The 20,420-nt window shown below is 43.5% G+C and overlaps 1 long non-coding RNA gene across 1 annotated transcript in view; it reads left to right on the forward strand.

Annotated features, from left to right (window-relative positions):
• The first annotated feature begins 288 nt into the window (after positions 1 to 288).
• Positions 289 to 20,420, forward strand: part of LOC138750734 (uncharacterized) — a 43,429-nt gene continuing 23,297 nt past the window's right edge. The window contains exon 1 of the long non-coding RNA XR_011349481.1: positions 289 to 381. This is a non-coding gene — a long non-coding RNA (uncharacterized lncRNA). The remainder of the gene's footprint in view (positions 382 to 20,420) is intronic.

The raw sequence follows: 20,420 nt of genomic DNA on the forward strand, positions 1-20,420 counted from the left end.
TCCAGCCAGGTGCACAGTCACATTCAATAGGGTAGAGAATTCCAAGGATATTTAATTTTCATTGAAGACATTTCTTAAAGTCTAAGCAGCCGATCGGTTATTGGGAAATTGTGACACTTGGTGAGCCTTTTAAATGCCCCTAAGATTTCAGCCTTCACCACCACTCCAGTTCTTGGGCTCGTCCCATGTCCCTGACCTGGTACGCATACATTGCATCCCCTCCCCTTGTCACCCTCCTGTTGTTCCACCCCGAGCCAGTGGTGAAAGTGGTTTCTGTCCCAACAGGTGTTGGGGACCTCAACCAGGGAGCAGACCCGGGAGATGAACCTCAACTGCATCTAATTCACATTCCCGCAGATCAACGCACGACCGTGGGCCAAGGTGAGTGACCCATTGGTGAACCGGAGCTCCGGGGGTGGTCTCCATCCTCTGGGTTCATCCCCAATACTGTCCCCTGTCACCTACCAGGCCCATCTCCAAACCCCCATCTCCCACCAGGCCCATCTCACACACCTCTGCCCTGGCTGGAGCAGTTTCCCTCTTCATGTGGGGGTCCAAAATGGATGGAGTGGGAAGGAAGTCCATGTACGTCGTCAGACTATCATGTTATGATCCCAAAGGACCCCAAAACCCAGCAGCAATGGACATTCACCAGGACAAGTATTTGAGCGAGTCAAGGGTTGATTCGGTGAGGCCGCTATTGGAGGAGACGCTGGGGTCGGGTTGGATTGATGGGTGGGTTCGCGGGCTGATTGGCTCTTGCTGTGAGGAGGCGGGACGTTGGCGGCGACGTCGTCTGCTCGGGGTCCGTCGCGTCGCCGCGGGCGCGAATGGGAGGAAGTTGGCGGAGGCGCCGGAACCTTCCTCAGCCGCGCGGTCCAGGGAAAACGGGCGACGAGCAGCCAGCTGGGCCCCACCCGGGAGTGGCCGGTACCGGCGGGATGTTTGGGTGGAGCCGAGGCGTCGGTGCGAGGCCTGATGGCGCCGACAGGGCGAGGCCGGAGGCCGTGGGGTAACTGGCAGCGGGAAGGGGCGGGGGAGGGGCAAGAAGAAGTTTTGGAAGTCTGGTTGGCGCATGCGCGGTGGATTCGCGACTTGGAGTTGGGTTTGCGCATGTGCGGCTGATACGCACGTGCCGACTGACGGGCCACTCAGCAAAGCCACAAGTCGCGCATGCGCACTGAAATTAAGATGGCTTCCCCCAGCCGATGGACCCTGAGAAACTGAATCACAAAGTCAATCCGCACATTTTGGGTTTTACGTGTCCTGTGTCTCTGTTCACCTTTGAAAATCATTTGATTTTAAAAATAGGCTCTAAGACTTCAGGGTTCCTCGCACGGGGGCAAAACTCCGACTTGCGTCCATTGTGGTATCTGACTGAACTTTTGAGTTCCATTGCGGTCGCAAGTCGGGAAGGACTTGGGGTCATTGGGTCGCTTAGGAAGGGATGGAAAACCAATCCATTTTTTTTTGCTTCCAAATGTTCATAGAATGTGTCTGATTCCATCCGTTGTTCCTGTTGTAGTATCACATTCTTCATAAAGTTAGATGATATTATTTTAAAAGTTGTGTCTTTTGAACAATAATGCTCCAATCCTTCTGATCCTGGCATACCATGTGTTTAAAATGTAATGTTTCTCAGTTACCTGTCCGAATAGCTTAAAAATATAGGTACTTTGGTGTTAAAAATACAGGGTAAAGATTTCACCAATCCTTTTGAATTTATGATCTCTGGGATTTCTGGACATGTTTTCTATTTAGGTTAGTGTATCATGCAGACCTGTTTGGTTGCAGCAAGTTGCATCCGCTGTGGCAGCGCTACCAAATAAAGAGACATCCACCCAAGGTGAGAGTAAACCAAAGACTGGCTTTACTGTTTTAAATTCCCCATGTGTGCTCGCTGGCCCACCCACTTCTGGTGACGTACTCCCTGACTTCCAGCTTTACATCATTGTGTCATGGCGTCACTCTCCAGCTGTCTGCCTCTACGTGGAAGTGTAGGGCTCCTCAGCCCATACATGGTGCTAGGTGCGGGCTCCTTCTTGGCAGTGAAGGGGAGTCCGTGCCATCTTGGACTATCCGAGTGTTGCAGAGATTTGGCCTCTTTTTGCTCACCTGGTCTCTTGGCATGCTACAATCTCAGTGTTTATAAGCGGGAAATTCTTTCAATGTTTCATTCAACTTTATTACAAAATTCTTCCTAGATTATCTGTGTACCATTGAAGGTTATGGGTTTTCTTGAACAGGGATCATGATTTTACTCATAATTTGGTGAGCCAATGGATGGGACATTTTTTGCTCATGCCCCATGAGAATCGAAATAAAAATGTAGTGACAAAATTAGGAAGGTTTGTTGACCCTTCTTTTTAAGCAGGATGTCATGATGATGTTCATCTTGCATATGATGTGTCAGTTCTTAATGGCAGCTGCCATATTGGCATTGTAAGGAGAGATGGGAAATGGGTCAGGTCCTTGGTGGTCCCAGTAATGCAACGTAGAAAGATGTCATGGGGCTGAATGTGGTTTAGGGAGGGAGAGGGTAGAGTATTAATTTTTAAGAAACGTATGTTGCCAGCCACCTATCAATATTTTTTGTCAAATAGAAACTCCTGCTGGTAGAACCCATTTCCTACTTTGAACATTCCCAATGTCATTATCCAAGCAGATATTGTTCAATCTCACTTCTCCTTCTTCCAAGTTATCTGGATGCAGGCAATTCTTCTGCTGTGCACAGAATTGAACGTTTCTAAATTTCACCAGGTTTTGGTGCTCAAAAGGTAAATGTTTCCCGCTCAGAAGGTTCTTGTAGGGTTTTTAAAGATTTGTTGTTCCAGGATTTCCACAACTGAGGTACCTTCATTAGTCATCTCAATATCTGGATGATGAAACTTGCCCCATCAGGATTTTCCAGATGGTAACTTATTTTTGCAAGCTACTACATAGTTCTATTCCTCTTATTCCAAACAACAGGAGTTCTTTCTTCTGCTCAAGCTGTTGTTAGATAAACAAAACCCACGTGTGACTTTCCTCTAAGCACCCTGCAGAAAAGTACTTGTAGCCATCCTGGCTCCATTTCCAAACAATGGTCATTCATTTTATGACATCAGTTCGACTAACACCAACTTGTGAATGTGAATAACTTTCTCCAGAGATCTTCAATATTTCTTCAGTCTTTCAAATAAAATGTTTTATAATGTATGTTTGTGTATGTATGTAACCTACTCTAAATCTTACCAAAATCCCAAATATTACCAAATTCTCCAAATATATTTATCCATTACAATATCGCGTAAGGTGCATTTAAGAGACTCTAAGACAGGTTTACATGGGTGAAAGAAAAACAGGGTTGTAGCGGACGCAATGCCACCGTCAGTTCACAGACTTACCTGACACGTCACAGGCTAACAGTGCTGGGCACCAAACTACAGTGAGTGGATCAGATGAAGCCCCTGCCTAAAGGCACGGGGAACAAATGGCTGGTAGCTTTAACCTGCTGGTCCTCTGGACCAGGTGTTCACTAATGTTCTCTTTGAGAGGCAGGGAATAAAAGGTCTGTATGTCTGCAATAAACCACTCTTGAGTTGACTACCTTTGTATGTGTTTTCCTTTATTTAGTAGCATCTACCGCAGTAGCTGCTACAGGGTTTTTTTTTGTTAATAATATCAAGATCAACAAAACATCGTGGGCCAAAGGGCTTGTACTGGGCTGTAATATTCTGTTATTTCTGTTATTGCTTGATTTGAATATCTGTTGTAAACACTGTGAGACTTCAATAATGTAGCAAATTTGGACAGCAACATTGCAGTCAGAAATTTGTATCTCCTGGTTGACTTGAATTTTTTACCTTTTTACACAATGCTTTATAGTTCTGGTCAGTAAGAAAATAAATATTGTGCATGTTGAATATGTCATTATGTCTGAAAGTAACACTGGAAAAGAGTCATTAACACCAAGGTAAATAGCACCCTGTAGTGGGTGGTGCAGTTTCCTGATGGGCACAAGTTATCCCTCAGTGGCTACAGTGATGTGAAACTGTGGGTAAATTATTTTGATTTATACATGGCAAAATTAGCTGTTGTTTGTTCCAATTTCAGGTAGATGAGGCTGCAAAGAGGGTAAGGATAGAAAATAGTTGGGGAACAAAACTGGGGCTTGCATTTGATGGTGTGAAAGTCAAAATGGAAACTCAGAATAAGGCTAATCTGATTAAGCAATCCACTGGCTCTTATACTTCCACCAGAAGTGAATTGAATTTTGAGGCATTTACGGTGGGTAATTTCAAAGTCTGTTGATTGTAAGAATAAATTAAGAGACCTTTTGCCCCTGGCTGTGCTGAAAGATTGTTTTGTTTATTAACTAAATCTTTCTGAGAGGGAGAATAGACTGAAGCTACTTTACTACTCGTTGTTGATGAATCTTGCAGTAGGATCTTTCAACTAATTACAGACTCCTAATTCCTCCCCCTCCTCGGTCATTTTCTCCTGCAATCTACATCATTTACCACCATCGAGGGATTCTCATGCAGGGTAAAGTTTCAAAATCACCTCCTCCAACCATGTCTGTTCTCTCTGTGGCAGGAAACCCAATGCAGAGTAAATGACAGATTGGCTGAGCACCTCCAATTTGATCACAATGGCCATCTTGGCTCATGGTCACAAGCTGTTTTAAGTTCCATTCCATTCCCACACTGACCTTTGTCTTCTGCCTCCTCCATTGTCAGGGTTAGATCAAATCCAGAGGAACCATCTCTTATTGCATTTGTGACTCGATAGTATGCATATGGAATTTTCCAAAATCATGTAACCTGTCCACCACCTCCCCCCTCCACAGGTTTCACTCTCTCTCCTGCTGATTCGCCCACTTCCCCTCGTATTCTCCATTCCAAACCGATAACTTTTAAATGTGGGCAGAGAAATGGCAGATGGAGTTTAATCTGGACAAGTGCCTTGCTCTTCGAGAGGACTTGTCATACTGTTGCAAAGAGGGATCTTGGGGTACAAGCGTGAGCTCCTTGAAAGTGGCAACACAAGTGTAGGGTGTTAAAGAAAGTATTCTTCATTGAGCAGGGCATTAAGTATTAAATGTGATTACGCCACATTTTGAATGTTTTCTGCAATTCTAGTTGCTGCAGCTCAGACGGCAAAGTCCTCCTCAGCGACAAGATCTCCATCCTCAACCGATGGTCAGAACACTTCCAATCTCTTTTCAGTGCCAACCGCTCAGTCCAAGATTCCGCCCTGCTCCAGCTCCCTCAACAGCCCCTAAGGCTAGAGCTGGAAGAGGTCCTCACCCTGGATAAGACATATAAGGCAATCGAACAACTGAAAAGTGGCAAAGCAGCAGGTATGGATGGAATCCCCCCAGAGGTCTGGAAGGCTGGCGGCAAAACTCTGCATGCCAAACTGCATGAGTTTTTCAAGCTTTGTTGGGACCAAGGAAAACTGCCTCAGGATCTTCGTGATGCCACCATCATCACCCTGTACAAAAACAAAGGCGAGAAATCAGACTGCTCAAACTACAGGGGAATCACGTTGCTCTCCATTGCAGGCAAAATCTTCGCTAGGATTCTACTAAATAGAATAATACCTAGTGTCGCCGAGAATATTCTCCCAGAATCACAGTGCGGCTTTCGCACAAACAGAGGAACTACTGACATGGTCTTTGCCCTCAGACAGCTCCAAGAAAAGTGCAGAGAACAAAACAAAGGACTCTACATCACCTTTGTTGACCTCACCAAAGCCTTCGACACCGTGAGCAGGAAAGGGCTTTGGCAAATACTAGAGCGCAACGGATGTCCCCCAAAGTTCCTCAACATGATTATCCAACTGCACGAAAACCAACAAGGTCGGGTCAGATACAGCAATGAGCTCTCTGAACCCTTCTCCATTAACAATGGCGTGAAGCAAGGCTGTGTTCTCGCACCAACCCTCTTTTCAATCTTCTTCAGCATGATGCTGAATCAAGCAATGAAAGACCTCAACAATGAAGACGCTGTTTACATCCGGTACCGCACGGATGGCAGTCTCTTCAATCTGAGGCGCCTGCAAGCTCACACCAAGTCACAAGAGAAACTTGTCCGTGAACTACTCTTTGCAGACGATGCCGCTTTAGTTGCCCATTCAGAGCCAGCTCTTCAGCGCTTGACGTCCTGCTTTGCGGAAACTGCCAAAATGTTTGGCCTGGAAGTCAGCCTAAAGAAAACTGAGGTCCTCCATCAGCCAGCTCCCCACCATGACTACCAGCCCCCCCACATCCCCATCGGGCACACAAAACTCAAAACGGTCAACCAGTTTACCTATCTCGGCTGCACCATTTCATCAGATGCAAGGATCGACAATGAGATAGACAACAGACTCGCCAAGGCAAATAGCGCCTTTGGAAGACTACACAAAAGAGTCTGGAAAAACAACCAACTGAAAAACCTCACAAAGATAAGCGTATACAGAGCCGTTGTCATACCCACACTCCTGTTCGGCTCCGAATCATGGGTCCTCTACCGGCATCACCTACGGCTCCTAGAACGCTTCCACCAGCGTTGTCTCCGCACAATCCTCAACATCCATTGGAGCGCTTTCATCCCTAACGTCGAAGTACTCATGATGGCAGAGGTCGACAGCATCGAGTCCACGCTGCTGAAGATCCAGCTGCGCTGGATGGGTCGCGTCTCCAGAATGGAGGACCATCGCCTTCCCAAGATCGTGTTATATGGCGAGCTCTCCACTGGCCACTGTGACAGAGATGCACCAAAGAAAAGGTACAAGGACTGCCTAAAGAAATCTCTTGGTGCCTGCCACATTGACCACCGCCAGTGGGCTGATATCGCCTCAAACCGTGCATCTTGGCGCCTCACAGTTTGGCGGGCAGCAACCTCCTTTGAAGAAGACTGCAGAGCCCACCTCACTGACAAAAGGCAAAGGAGGAAAAACCCAACACCCAACCCCAACCAACCAATTTTCCCCTTCAGCCGCTGCAACCGTGTCTGGTTGTCCTGCATCGGATTTGTCAGCCACAAACGAGCCTGCAGCTGACCTGGACTTTTACCCCCTCCATAAATCTTCGTCCGCGAAGCCAAGCCAAAGAAAGAAGAAGTTGCTGCATGACAAAAGGAATTCATCTGGGGTTTGCTTGGGATAGAGCATTGGGTCTGAGGAGAAGTTGGACAAATTTGGATACTTTTCTTTGGAGCATTGGAGGCTGAGAGATGACCTGGTTGAAATTTATCCAATTATTGTAGTCCTGAAGAAGATAGATTTCTTTTTTCCCGGCCCCCGAGGGAGATGTAAAAATACTACGATCCCTATATTGAACATGAGAGGGGAAAAGGAGACAAGTAAGGCAGGGTTTTGCACAATGCGGTGGGGGTCTGGCCCACATGGCCAGGATAGTGGTGAAATCACCACGATTTAAGAGGCATGTAGTTGGGCACATGAACAAGAGGGAATGGATGATGTGTATGGACCATGTGCTGACACATGGGATTAATTTCAATGAGCATCATGGTCACCACAGACATTGTTCACCAAATGGCCTATTCCTGGGCTGCTCTGTTGGGTGATGATTCATCTCTTTTCAAGGATTGTTGCCGATGGGCAATATACTTTTCACAGAGGTCTATCTCCAATTCATGTATTTAGAACGTTTCCATGAGTTAATTCCCTGGAGAAACACCAGTTTGTCATTCAAGCCACAGCAAAAATGCAAAGTTTGAAGGCCATCATTACTGAATCCATTTTAATCAGCCTTCACCTTGTACAATGTTCAGTTGAGACAACAAAATCAAAATGCAACTTTTAACCTTTAGGAAAGATGAGTAATCCTCTGTACCACAGAATTATTGCTGAAAAAATATTTGGAAAATTTTGTGAATTCAGCTTCCAAAGAGGTGATGAAAAGGAACCACAACATGATTTAAAAAATTTAAACCCAGAATATTTATTAGAAGATGTTTATCACAATAAACATGTTCATGTTCAGTAATGATCGATTCTGGAATGGCATGTGGCAGTGATAAAAGGAATGCAGGATAGATATATTCCAAGGAAAAAGAAATTAATGATTTGGATTGTGGTTTAAATGGTTTTGTGGCCAAATTTGTGGAGGTCACCAAGATAGGGGACAGAGTAGGAAGTGTAGAAACCGTAAAGTTGCAGAAGAATATAAACAGATTAGGAAACTGGGCAAAATGATGGCAGATAAGATTTAACACCAAGAAATTTACTGTTGTACATTTTGGCAGTGAAAATAAACAGGAAGCATACTGTTTGGATGGGATGAAAATTCAGACCTTGGATGTGCAAAGGGACCTGGGTGTCCTTGTGCAAGGAAACCTAAAAGTTAATGACCAGGTGAAATTGGTCATGAAGAAAGCGAATGCTATGTTGGCATTCATTTCAAGAGAAATAGTGTACAAGAGTAAAGAGGTGTTGATGAGGCTCTATGGGGCACTGGTGAGACCTCATTTCGAGTAGTGTGTGTAGTTTTGGGCCCCCTATCTGAGAAAGGATGTGATGTTGTTGGAGAGGGTGCAGAGGAGAATGACTAGGATGATTCCCAAAATGCAAAGGATAACGTACAAGGAGTGTTCGACAGCTCTTGGGTTGTATTCATTGGAGTAGAGGAAGTTAAAGAAGAAATCTCATGGAGGGATTTTGTGCATTGAAAGGTTTAGATAGGGTGGATGCGGGTAAGATGGTTCCCTTGGTGGGTGAATCGAGGACAAGAAAATTAGAGGTTATCCTTTAAAACAGAGATTAGGAAGAACTTGTTTCGCCAGAAATTCGTGGATCTGTGGAACCGCTGCTACATACAGTAGTGGAAGCCAGATCACTGAGTATTAAAACAAGAAATAGTTTTGTGTCAGTTTACGGAGCAGATTCGATGGGCCTGGTGGCCTGGTTCTGTTCCTTTGTCTGTGATCTTGTTCTCATTTGGGAGAGATTATTGAAGGCAACGGAGAAAAATGGAACAATTCAGGCAGTTGTTAGAATAGGTTATTAGTTTGGCATCTCTGTGTAAAACTCCAAAACTATCTGTGACTCTGGAGCGGTGCCTGTCCCTCCAACACCTGAGGAACATAGATTTGCTAATATGTCATGTGTTCATTCAGCTACAAATGATTCTCTTATTCAAATATGCCCAGAGGTCACTCGCATTTCATTTCAGCTTCACATCGTTTTGGGTGGGTTTTCTGTTGTAAATGTGGCCAGTTCCACTTTGGGAGAGAATTTCTTGTCACATTTTTCAGTGATGTATTTGACAAAATGCCGTTGTGTGGACTGCAGCTCTTGAATGCAAGTGAGCTACATTTATTGTCCTTCCAATGCCATCTGCTGCCTGACAAGCCTTCAACCTGGCTCCTGCCCTTTCCAAGCCTTCCTCAAGTCTTTTCCTCGCCTCGTGTCCCCATCATAATGGTGTGCAGACATGCAATAAGCCACCATATAAAGGCAGGGTCTATGAGACGCAGGCTTATAATACCCCGGATTATCTTAAAATCTCAAAATTGGAATGGCAAGAATTGTGCCTAGCCCACAGATCTGACAGCTGCTGGGCTTCACGATTGTATGTGGTTCTGAACAAACTAGAGATTGGCAGCCTTGCAGAGATGATCGTCCCCTGAACAATTCCACCATGCCTGACTGATACAATATTCCAAATTTACAAGACTTCTCAGCAAACCTCCATGGCAAATCTGCATTTGCCAAAATAGATCTAGAACGTGCTTACTATTAGATTCCATTTGAGTCTTTGGATGTCACAAAGACAAAGATGCTCCCGTTCGGCATGTTTGTGTTTCTGAGAAAACCATTCGGTCTATGGAATGCAGCTCAGAAATTCCAGTGGTTCATGGACCACGAACTCACTGTCCATGGGTTTGTTTGGTGCTTGTGTTGATTGAGGAGATTCTGGTTGTAAGTGTGGATGAAGTGGAGCACAAGAGCCACCTTATCTCATTGTTTCTAAGGCTTGAGGAATGTGGTACCGTGATCAATCCCTGGAAAATGTTTCTGGTGTTTCTGATCTTGTATGTTTGGGAGCTAGAGTTATGCAACATGGTATTTTGCCTGATGAATGGAAAGTGCGTGAAATTTGAGAATTTCCTCCCTCTGTTACGTTTGGCCAGTTGTGATGGTTTTGAGGTATGAGGAATTTTTATTGCTGTTTCCTGCTGAATGCCACTACACCTCTTGCTGAACGACTCAAAGGATCTGATCTCTGCTTCAAAAAGACATTATCTTTGGGAGACCATCCTATTTATGCTTTCCATGATGTGAACACTGTTCTGACAAATGTCACTAAGGTTGTACATCAAATGCCCAAGATCTTGCTCTCTTACCACAGATGCATCTGTCAGTGCTGTGGGAGCAGTGTTCGAACAACGAGTCTGTGGGAAATTGGAACCTCCGGTGTTTTTTTTCAGCCAAGCGGTCACCGGCTCAGGCAAAGTATAGTACATTTGGGCAAGAACTCTTAGCTATCTATCGCGCAGTGAAACATTTCAGTTTTTTTTTAAATTTATAGTTTTGTATACAGTACAATATAATACCAGAATCGTATCCAAATGATACATTGATCAAAATAGAATAACAAATAAATGGTTGTACTGTCCATAAAAGTGAGAAGAGAAGAAAAGTATAATGAAAAAAAAAACAGATCTAGGTTCAAAGCTCCTGTGATAACTATTCCCTCCCAAAAGGAAAGGCAGGATATTTATAAAATATTAGAATTAAACCAACATGATAAGGTTCAACCATTAAGATTAATGAAAAGTGGTGGTGGGGTGGAGAAGTAAATACATTAGATATCCAAACCCATATCTATATATGGTTTCCATATTTTGAATAATGTATCATACCCAGTTAATATTATACGTCACCTTTGCTAAGGGAATACAATTTTGCATTTCCTCCCCACAATCAATTTTAAGATGGGATTCAGATTTCCATGGAATTGCTATACATCTCCTGGCCACTGTCAATGCAACTTATAAAAATAATTAATTTTTCTTTGAGAAATTGAATTAGGCTTCCAAATCATATACATTTCCCAAAAGTAAATGCTCAGGTGTTGATGGTAAACATTATTATAATTTGTTCCAAAAACTTGCCCACATCTTTCCAAAATGATGTCACCTTGAGACATGACCAGAAAGAATGTATAAACGTACCAATTTCTGTGCCACATCTAAGACATAAATTTGAAAAAATTGCAATAAATTAATTGATATGGCATTAAATATAATTGAGGAATAAATTTGTAATTAACTAATCTATTAAAAACATTAATTACTGTCTCAACAAATGTCAGACAAGCAAAAAGGGTCAATTTCAGTTCCCAAATGCAATTCCCATCTTTCTTTTGATTTATTCAAGTCTGGGTTTGGAGTTTCCTCTTGAAATATTAGATACAATTTTGAAACAAATTTATTTGTAATTCTCTCATGAATCCAAATTTCCAATTCAGTATTTCAGCTTTTTATTGGAAGGTCATTCTTACACAATTTGTACAGACCACCAGCCTCTTCTGCATACTGAAAGTAGAAGCACACATCTCTATTTGCGCAGAGAGATTTGGCACTTGGAGTTCATCCTACAATTTTCATCGGACACACAGCATATCTGAGGAAAAGCGAATGCTGTGGCTGGTGCCCTATCCAGGCGCGACATTACATCCAACAATTGCCATCGATTTTAGTGCCATGGCTCATGCACGGCACACTGATGCTGATTTCATCAGGTGAAACCAGATCAACTCTGGTCTCCATCTTCAAGATGTGACCCTGGATGAATCGGGTGAAAAGTTGGCCTGTGATTTTTTTTCCCCCAACAGGAAGGACTCTGCCGTTTGTGTGGCAGGTATGAGGCAGGAGATTTTCTCTTCACAATCTATCTCTTCCTGGTCGAAGAGCATCAATCAAACTGGTTAAGGAAGATTTTATCTGGTTTCATGTTGAACAGAATGTTGGATTATGGGCAAGGACTCGCTTGCTGGTTCAACGCCCTAAAGTCTCCAGGCACATGAAATTCAACCTGGGGGATTTTGTTGTTTTGGATTCCCATTTCCAGCACGTGCACCTTGTGCTTGGAAGGTCCACTTCCGCCATCTCGACAATGTACTTATCTGCTCACGGGTTAGGACTGGACGACCAGGTGGAAGGATGAAATTCCTAACATCGGCATCTCTGCAGAGACAATTGCTTGGGCTTTTGTGGATCATTGGATTCCATCTTTAGATGTTCTGGGCACTATTACAACAGATCAAAGGTTTCAGTTCGAGTCAGCATTGGTCCGAACTCTCATTGATCCTCTGGGCACGACCTGAATTATTGCTAAGCATTTCAGGGCCAACAGCTTCTTTGAGCATTTTCATTGACAATTGAAAGCAGTTGCCGATGCATCTACATGAAGCAAACGTTTGGCCATGGTTCTCCTTCGACTGCCTACTGCTGTTAAGGCAGATCATGGATGTTTAGTGGTAGAGCTTGTCAATGGCTGTATGCTGACCTTGCCAGGTGAGTTTGTGAATCTGTGTCCAGGCATAGTGCTCCATGAACAGGTTAGTTATCTTGATTGTCTTCAAGAAAATGATTTGGCAGAGAATGATTCCAACTGAAACGGTATCTTCTTATGAACCAAAGTAGCAACACCTCGAGCTTTCGAATTAAATGGAGATGAAAAACATGTCCGACCCAATCTCTTTTCAATTTCATATGTTCTTTCTCAGACAAATGAGTTTCTTGCAAAAAAGCAAGATCAACCGTCATTTTCTTTATATATGCCAATATTCACTTTCTTTCAATCGGATTATTGTCCTTTAACATTAAAGATCACAAAATTGAAATGAGCCAAAACTTAATTTCCTCCTGAGATTGACACTTAACACAGCAATTACAATTATCTATCTATAAAAAAACCCAAACCCTTCTTTTCAAAGAAGAAAATCCTGTAAAAAAACCTACGAGTATAAGAGTCGGATCCCCCTCTGTGGACCAGGTGCAGCTAATACCACAAGTGGCAGATGACTTTAGAAGTAGTCGAGTCAACCACCACCCCACCACCGAACATTAAAACCCATCAGTCATCCCAGTGATAACACCCACATTGAGCTTGAGCTTCATCTTCAACATCACTCACCAATTCTGATTCCAACTTCTTTTCCCCATACCCATCCCAATTTTATCCTCTGATATTTTCCCCATTGATTCCTTCAAATCTGGGAAGGAATTCACAAAAGTTAATGCACCATAAGGACTCTCAAAACATTGAGACAGATCTGGCCTATAAAGTAAAGTAAACTTATACCCTTTCTTCCACAGAACTGCTTTGGCCAGATTAATCTCTTTCCGTCACTTAATAATCTCCTGACTTAAATCAGCATAAAATAAAACCCTATTGCCTTGAACCATCATAGGGCTTTGATCAAGGCGAGCTTTCTGAACCGCAAGCCGCAAAATCATTTCTCTATCCTGATATCGCAAACATCTTAAAAGAACCGCTCTTGGCATTTGACCCGGAAAAGATTTTCTCCTTAATGCCCTCTAAGCCCGATCTAAAAAAACTCAACTCCCAACATCTCTGGAATCCATTTCCAAAAATAATTTTACAGGATCTGAATCTTCAATATCTTCCAGCAGACCAACTATCTTAATATTATTATGACAACTTTGATTTTCCAACAAATCAATGTTTTGTAACAAATCTCTCTTCTGGACATCCCAGCCTGTAAATAAATCCTCAATATGATCCATTCTCTCTGCATAATGGTCCACACGGTCCTTACAGTCATTAAAAACTTCTTCTATCCTCTTAAATTGATCTTGTCCAGTGTCCACTGCTGTTAAACTCTTATTAATATCAACTTCAATAGATGTAATTTCTTCACACATACCAGCCATTTTTTTCCTTCATACCAGCAAATTGATCATTAAAAGTTTCAAAACCTTAGTTCACAGAAGACATCATATTTTCATTTTGATGGATCAGTTCTGTAGAGGGGCCTTGAAGTCTGGGGAAGGTATCTGGTGAAACAACAGCTTTCATTGGAGAAGGAGATGTTCTTCAAGCCTTAGGCCTCCCTTCATTGAGTCCAACTGCAGCAAGTAGTAATTCTTGCTCTTCTTCTTCTTGAACCTCTAAGTTGTCCTCCTCCACCTCTTCTCTTCCACATCATACCTGGCAGCCGGACTGTAGATCGGATCCAGAATTTCCTGCAAGTGAGAACATCTCCAGATGCTCCGCTGCAAACAGGCAGTCCCCTTCCCGGTATCTAGAGCTCGCATTCGGGCATTCACCCCCCACTCTCCTTAGTCAAGCCCGGCTCATGTCGAATTCCTTACTTGCGCTCCTCCTGGCCTGGCCAAAAGTCTTGGCACCATCTTTCATCTCCGGATGGCAGAGGTTGCAGACATTTCTTCCAGCTGCTCCCGACTTGCATGTTGAGGATTCAGATCCATGTCTAACTTGTCCTGAGGTTCCTTCTGGAAGGTCGTCCTTGCTTCTTCTGCACTTTTCACAGGTTGACAACCTAGGTTTTTTCGAAGTTACTTGTAATGAAATGGTATTGTATGTACTGACCAGTACAGGCACGGGCTGGCACCACCCCCCCCCCCCCCCCCACCGATTACAAGCTCTCCTGGATCCTCCCTGGACTCCTCCCCTGTGATCCAGGCCTTCACTTCCCTCACTTGGACGCGGGCCTGCAGTCTTGTGTGTAATAAAGCCTATCGTTCCCCTCAGTCTTTGTCTCTGTGATAATTGGGGCAACTGATCGTGCCCAACACTGTTTTTTTTCTTTCTTCATTTCCAGAATTCTACAGTAGAAAATTATTGTTCAAAACATTGATAAAGTCAAACAAGACATAACAGTTCGAGTATTGAACAGTTCAGTCAGGGAGAGGTGTCTTCGAACTTCTTTTTCCTACGCCATCTTGCCACGAGACCCCCGCCCCCCCCCACCTCAGCTGACTCCTTGAACACCATCCAATCCATGGACTCTAGGCAGACCTACAGCTGTCTTCCCTCCCGTGACCACCTTCTGGTTGTCCTGCTCTCGTAAGGGTTGTGAGCAATTTTAGGCCCCATTTCTAAGAGAGGATGTGATGGTCCAGAGGTGGTTTACAAGAATGACCCTGGGGATGAGAGAAATAATGTTTGAGGAGCATTTGAAGGCTCTGGGCCCGTACTCGCCCGAGTTTATAAGGATGAGGCAGGACCTCATTGAAATCTGATGAATAGTGAAAGGGCTGGATAGAGAGGATTTTGCCAGTAGTGGGAGAGTTTAGGATCAGTGGGCACAACCTCAGAATAAAAGGATGTCTGCTTAAAATGGAGATGGAGAAATCTTTTCATCTAGAGCAGTGATTTTCAAACTCCTCCTCCACACCCCCACCCCCCTGGATCATATTCCACTTAATCCCTTTGCCAGAAGTGCTCTGTTAGTAAGGAATTACTTAATGAGCTATGTGATTGGGAAAAAAAGTTTGAAAACCACTGTTTTAATCGTATGACATTGACTTGTTCTGTGCGTGGTTTCATAACTCGAGAGGAAATGGGCCAATGACAATTTATCTCAAGCAAAATCTTTCCTTCACCATTGGCTCCACTGCAGTCTTTCTCAGCCTTTTTTCCCATTCATATAACACTTTAAGCAATCTCTTACTCAGTTTTCGACTCTCCAAGGAATAAAGCCCCAACCTGTTCAACCTTTCCCTGCAGCTCAACTCCTGAAGACCTGGCAGCGTCCAAGTAAATCTTCTCTGCACTCTATCAATCTTACTAATACCCTTCCTGTAGCTAGGTGACCAGAACTGCACACAATACTCCAAATTTGGCCTCACCAACATCTTATACAACCTCACCATAAGTTCCCAACTCCTATTTTTAACATTTTAATTAATGAAGGCCAAGATGACAAAAGCTGTCTTTAGAACCCTGTCTTCCTGTGACACCACTTTCATGGAATTATGTAACTGTGTTTTATCTCTTGCTACCAATTTCTATAACTTCGCTGTTCAATTTCATATCGTTGGCTTTTGGATTATTTTATTGTGTCCCTTGATCTAGAGAGTTCTGGCAGAGCAAAGGAATTTTGTTTTCTTTTGTCAGGTCAAATTTTGTCACATTGATCCAAAAACAAGTATTTTCTCCATTCCTTCATTTCAGATTCTCTTCAGCTGTCGTATTGAACCTCACAGTGACGGCATCATGTTTGTCTTGTTTATCCTTTATCCCTCCATCCAGACAGATGTGTTGATCAACGAGTCGACTTCACTCATCCAGCAGCCAATTCTGCTGCTTGGGCTTTTCATCCCACTTATTCAGTTTGTTATCTCTCCTCTTCTTTTTCTCAAAAAGAGAATCAGGTTTGTTTGATCATCTTCTTGAATCCCAGTGAAAGGTTATCAACCTGAAGGTTTTAAAGCCGATTATTTTTCCAGTAGATGGCTTGCCGAGTATTTCCAGCATTGAATTTTTATTTTACTGCCTTGGTGTATTACTGAGTGCTTTAAATAGTAGAAGAAATGTGGGTTGGGTTAAGTGGAGATGATTATGGAGTGGATTTAGAAAAATAGACATAAAAGGGAAGGGAGCATGGAAATAGTTAATTCATCTTTTCAAATTGTTTTTTGAGCTATGATTGTTTTCTGATGTACGCGCAGTGTTCAGAATTAAAAATTTATTGTGATGAACATGTCACAAAATTTGTCATTTTGTTGCAACAATATAGGTGCAAATATTGCTATAAATTACATTTTTAAAAAAGAAATCTATTTGTGCAAAATGAAGAGTAAGTGAGGGAGTGACTGTGGTTCCTTGTCCATTCAGAAATCTGATGGAAGAGGGGGAGAAGCTGTGTTTGTACCATTGGGTGTTCGTCTTCAGGCTCCTGGACCTGTTTCCCTGGTGATAGCAGGGTGAAGAAAGCCTGGCCTGGGTGGTGAGGGTCCTTGAGGATAGAGGTTGTTTTCTTCAGACTCCGCCTCTTGGAAAAGTCCTTAATACGTGGGCCAAGGATGAAAGAGGAAAAGTTTAGTTGAAACATGAGGGGGAACTTCTCCACACAAGGTGGTGGGAGAATGGAACAAGCTGCCAGCTGCATGAGGAAATATGAGCTCAATGTTAGCATTGAAGAATTTGGACAAGTTCAGGGATACGAGGGGAATGGAGGTCTCTGGACTGGATTCTCGTCACTGAGACAAGGCAGAATAAGAGTTGTTCAGTGGGCGCACGAAAACATAAGACAGACAGCTGTGTTCTCAACCATTTAATGGACTGCACTTGGTGCAGTGTGCCAAGGAATGGCACGTCGATCTGTGGAGACTCCTGCCGGAGAGTGTGGGATGCTCACGGGGCTTAATTTAAACCTGCCGGTAGCAAACACTTCATTATGTCCCACCTTGTCTCGTGGAGCCCGGCACATATAACCATATGACAATTTACAGCACGGAAACAGGCCATATCAGCCTTTCGAGTCCATGCCATTTCACATGAACCACTCCACTCCCTAACCATTCCCCAGCCCCATCCCACACTCTGCCCATATCCTCCAACCCCCTCATATCCATGTACACATCCAACAATCTCTTCAATGACAGAAAGGACCCTGCCACAACTATCTCTTCTGGAAGATCATTCCATTCTGCCACCACTCTCTGAGTGAAGAAACATCCTCTAACATTTCTCCTGAAGTTTTACCCCCTTACCCTTAAGTCATGCCCTCTTGTTCCAGCCTCCCCTGCCCTCAGTGGCAAGAGTCTACTCATGTCTTGCCTATCTATTCCCTTCATAATTTTAAATACCTCTATCATAACCCCCTTCAATTGTCCACATTCCAATGAATAAAGTCGCTGTCTCCTTCATCTTCCTCTGTACCCTAGGCAACATTTTTGTAAATCTTCTCTGCACATGGCTTCACCAATGCCTTAAACAGCTATACTCTAGTCTATGCTATGATTTATGAAGGCCAGCATGTCACATGCCTTCTTAACTACCGTGTCTACATGGGAAACCACCTTCAAGGAAATCTGTACCATAACTCAGGATCCCTCTGTTCCTCTGCCTTCCTCGATGCCCATCCCTGAACTGCATATGTCATATTAAGATTATTTTTTCTGGAATGCAGCACCTCATACTTGTCAACATTAAATTCCATCTGCCATCTTTCAGTCCACTTTTCCAAACAAACCAAATCCTGTAATCCAAGAAAACCTTCCTCACATTCCACCAGTCCCCCTATTTTTGTATCGTCTGCCTATTTGATTACCCAGTTAACCACCCCCTCATTCAAATCATGAAAATAAATGATAAACATCAGGGGACCTAGCACCAATCCCTGAGTCACACCGCTCGTCACAGGCTTCTATCCTCACAGACAGTTGTCCACCATGACTCTCTGCTGTCTGTTTTACAGCCACCTCTGAACCATCTCACTATCTATTAATCCCTAGTCACTGAACCTTCCTAACTAACTTTACATGCGGAACCTTATCAAAAGCCTTACTAAAATTCAAATAGATATCGTCAGCCGCCCTACCTTCAGCCACTTGCCTTGTCACCTCTTCAAAACATTCAACAAGATTCATTAAAATGATTTTCTCTTCATAAACCCATTCTGGATGCCCCTGATCATTCCCTGCCTATCCAGATATTTGTACATACTATCTCTGAGAATACCCTCCATAACTTTTACCACCACCAAAGTAAAACTTACTGGCCGATAATTATTTGGCCTGCACCTTCTGCTTTTTTTAAACAGTGGAACAACATTTGCAACCCTCCAATCCCGCGACACCACACCCTTCTCCAGTGATGTTTGAAACATCACTGTCAGAGCCCCGGCTATTTGCTCCCTGACCTCCCTTAATGTCCTGGGGAAAATCCCATCAGGACCAGGAGACATCCAACGCTATTGACCCGAGAAGCTCCAAATTCCTCTCTTTACTAATCCCTATCCTTTCCATAACTAAGCCATTCACCTCATTTATCTCACATAGTCCAGTGTCCCTTTTGCTCGTGAATACAGAAAAGAAAAAAAATTGTTCAATATCTCCCCCATCTCATACAGCTTCTCACTTACACATAGTCCACCGTTCCCATTTTCCAGTGGACGTACTCTATCCTTAACCCTCTTTGTACTGTTCTCGTATCTGTAAAAACCCGAAGGACTCACTTTCACCTTATTAGCTATGGATACTTCATACCTTCTTTTTCCCTTTCTAATTTCCCTCTTGAGGTTCTTTCTTCAATATAAGTAAGGATCATAAATCTCATCAATCTTTTGTTTCTTATATTGAGCATGGGACTCCCTCTTATCCCGAATCATTCATAATTTTTCTAGAAATCCACAGCTCCCTTGAACTTCTTACATTTCAGCCGATATGGAACAAAATGATCCTGTACTCTCAAAATCTCACCTTTAAATACCCTCCAATTTTCCTCTTCATCATTTCCGGCTAAAAGATCAGCCCACACAACTCTGCAAATCTCTTCTCATTTCTTCAAATCTGGCCTTCCCCCACTCGAAGACCTTCGACTTCAGACATGACCTATCCCTTTCCATAATTAAGCTAAATCTAATTAACCCATGATCACTGGATCTGAAGTTCTTCCCAATGCTCACCTCCGCCACCTGCCCCATTTCATTCCCTAACCACAGATCAAACACTGCCCCCCATCTCGTGGGCATCTCCACATACTGCTGCAAAAAGCAGTCCTGAACACGTTGTCTAAACTCTAAGCCATGCTGACCTCTCACTGACTGTGTTTCCCAATCGATGTTAGGACTTCACTTGCCTCCTTTCCAGACCAATCAACCAAGGATGAAACTTAGTTTTGTCTTGTGTCATAATGGCAGAGGACATGAAATTCTGGTACATAGTAGGTGCATTGGATGCTGCTAAAGCATGTCGTAGAAGAGAATTTGTTGCTAATCCCCTGGCAGAAAACCAGTACACGAGGCGTCGCGCAATTTGTCTGCACATGTACCTCATGCCAGACTGCCAAAATTCAACGGCACACTAAGGCACTTCTTCAACCTTTCCCGGTGGTACACACGCGGTTGGAACATGTGCATGTGGATCTGCTCGGACCATTGCCAAAATCTCAAAACATGAGATACATTCTAACAGTCGTAGAACGTTTCACACGCTGGCCAGAGGCCATCTCGTTTCCATCTAGTGACACTGAGACAAGGGCCATAGCATTCATCATTAATTGGATGGCTAGATTTGGTTTCCCGACCCACATTGCATCAGACCACGCACCACAATTCACCCACAGTCCAACGGCCTTGTGGAACGTTTCCATTGGCAACTGAAGGCCCTACTCACCGGACACAATATAATCGATGAATTGCCATGGGTTCTATTGGGAGTGTGCACGGCTCCAAAGGAAGATGTCTGCATTGTCCGCAGAGATGGTTT

Source organism: Narcine bancroftii, unplaced genomic scaffold (genome assembly GCF_036971445.1).
Source record: "Narcine bancroftii isolate sNarBan1 unplaced genomic scaffold, sNarBan1.hap1 Scaffold_245, whole genome shotgun sequence".
Taxonomy (NCBI): domain Eukaryota; kingdom Metazoa; phylum Chordata; class Chondrichthyes; order Torpediniformes; family Narcinidae; genus Narcine; species Narcine bancroftii.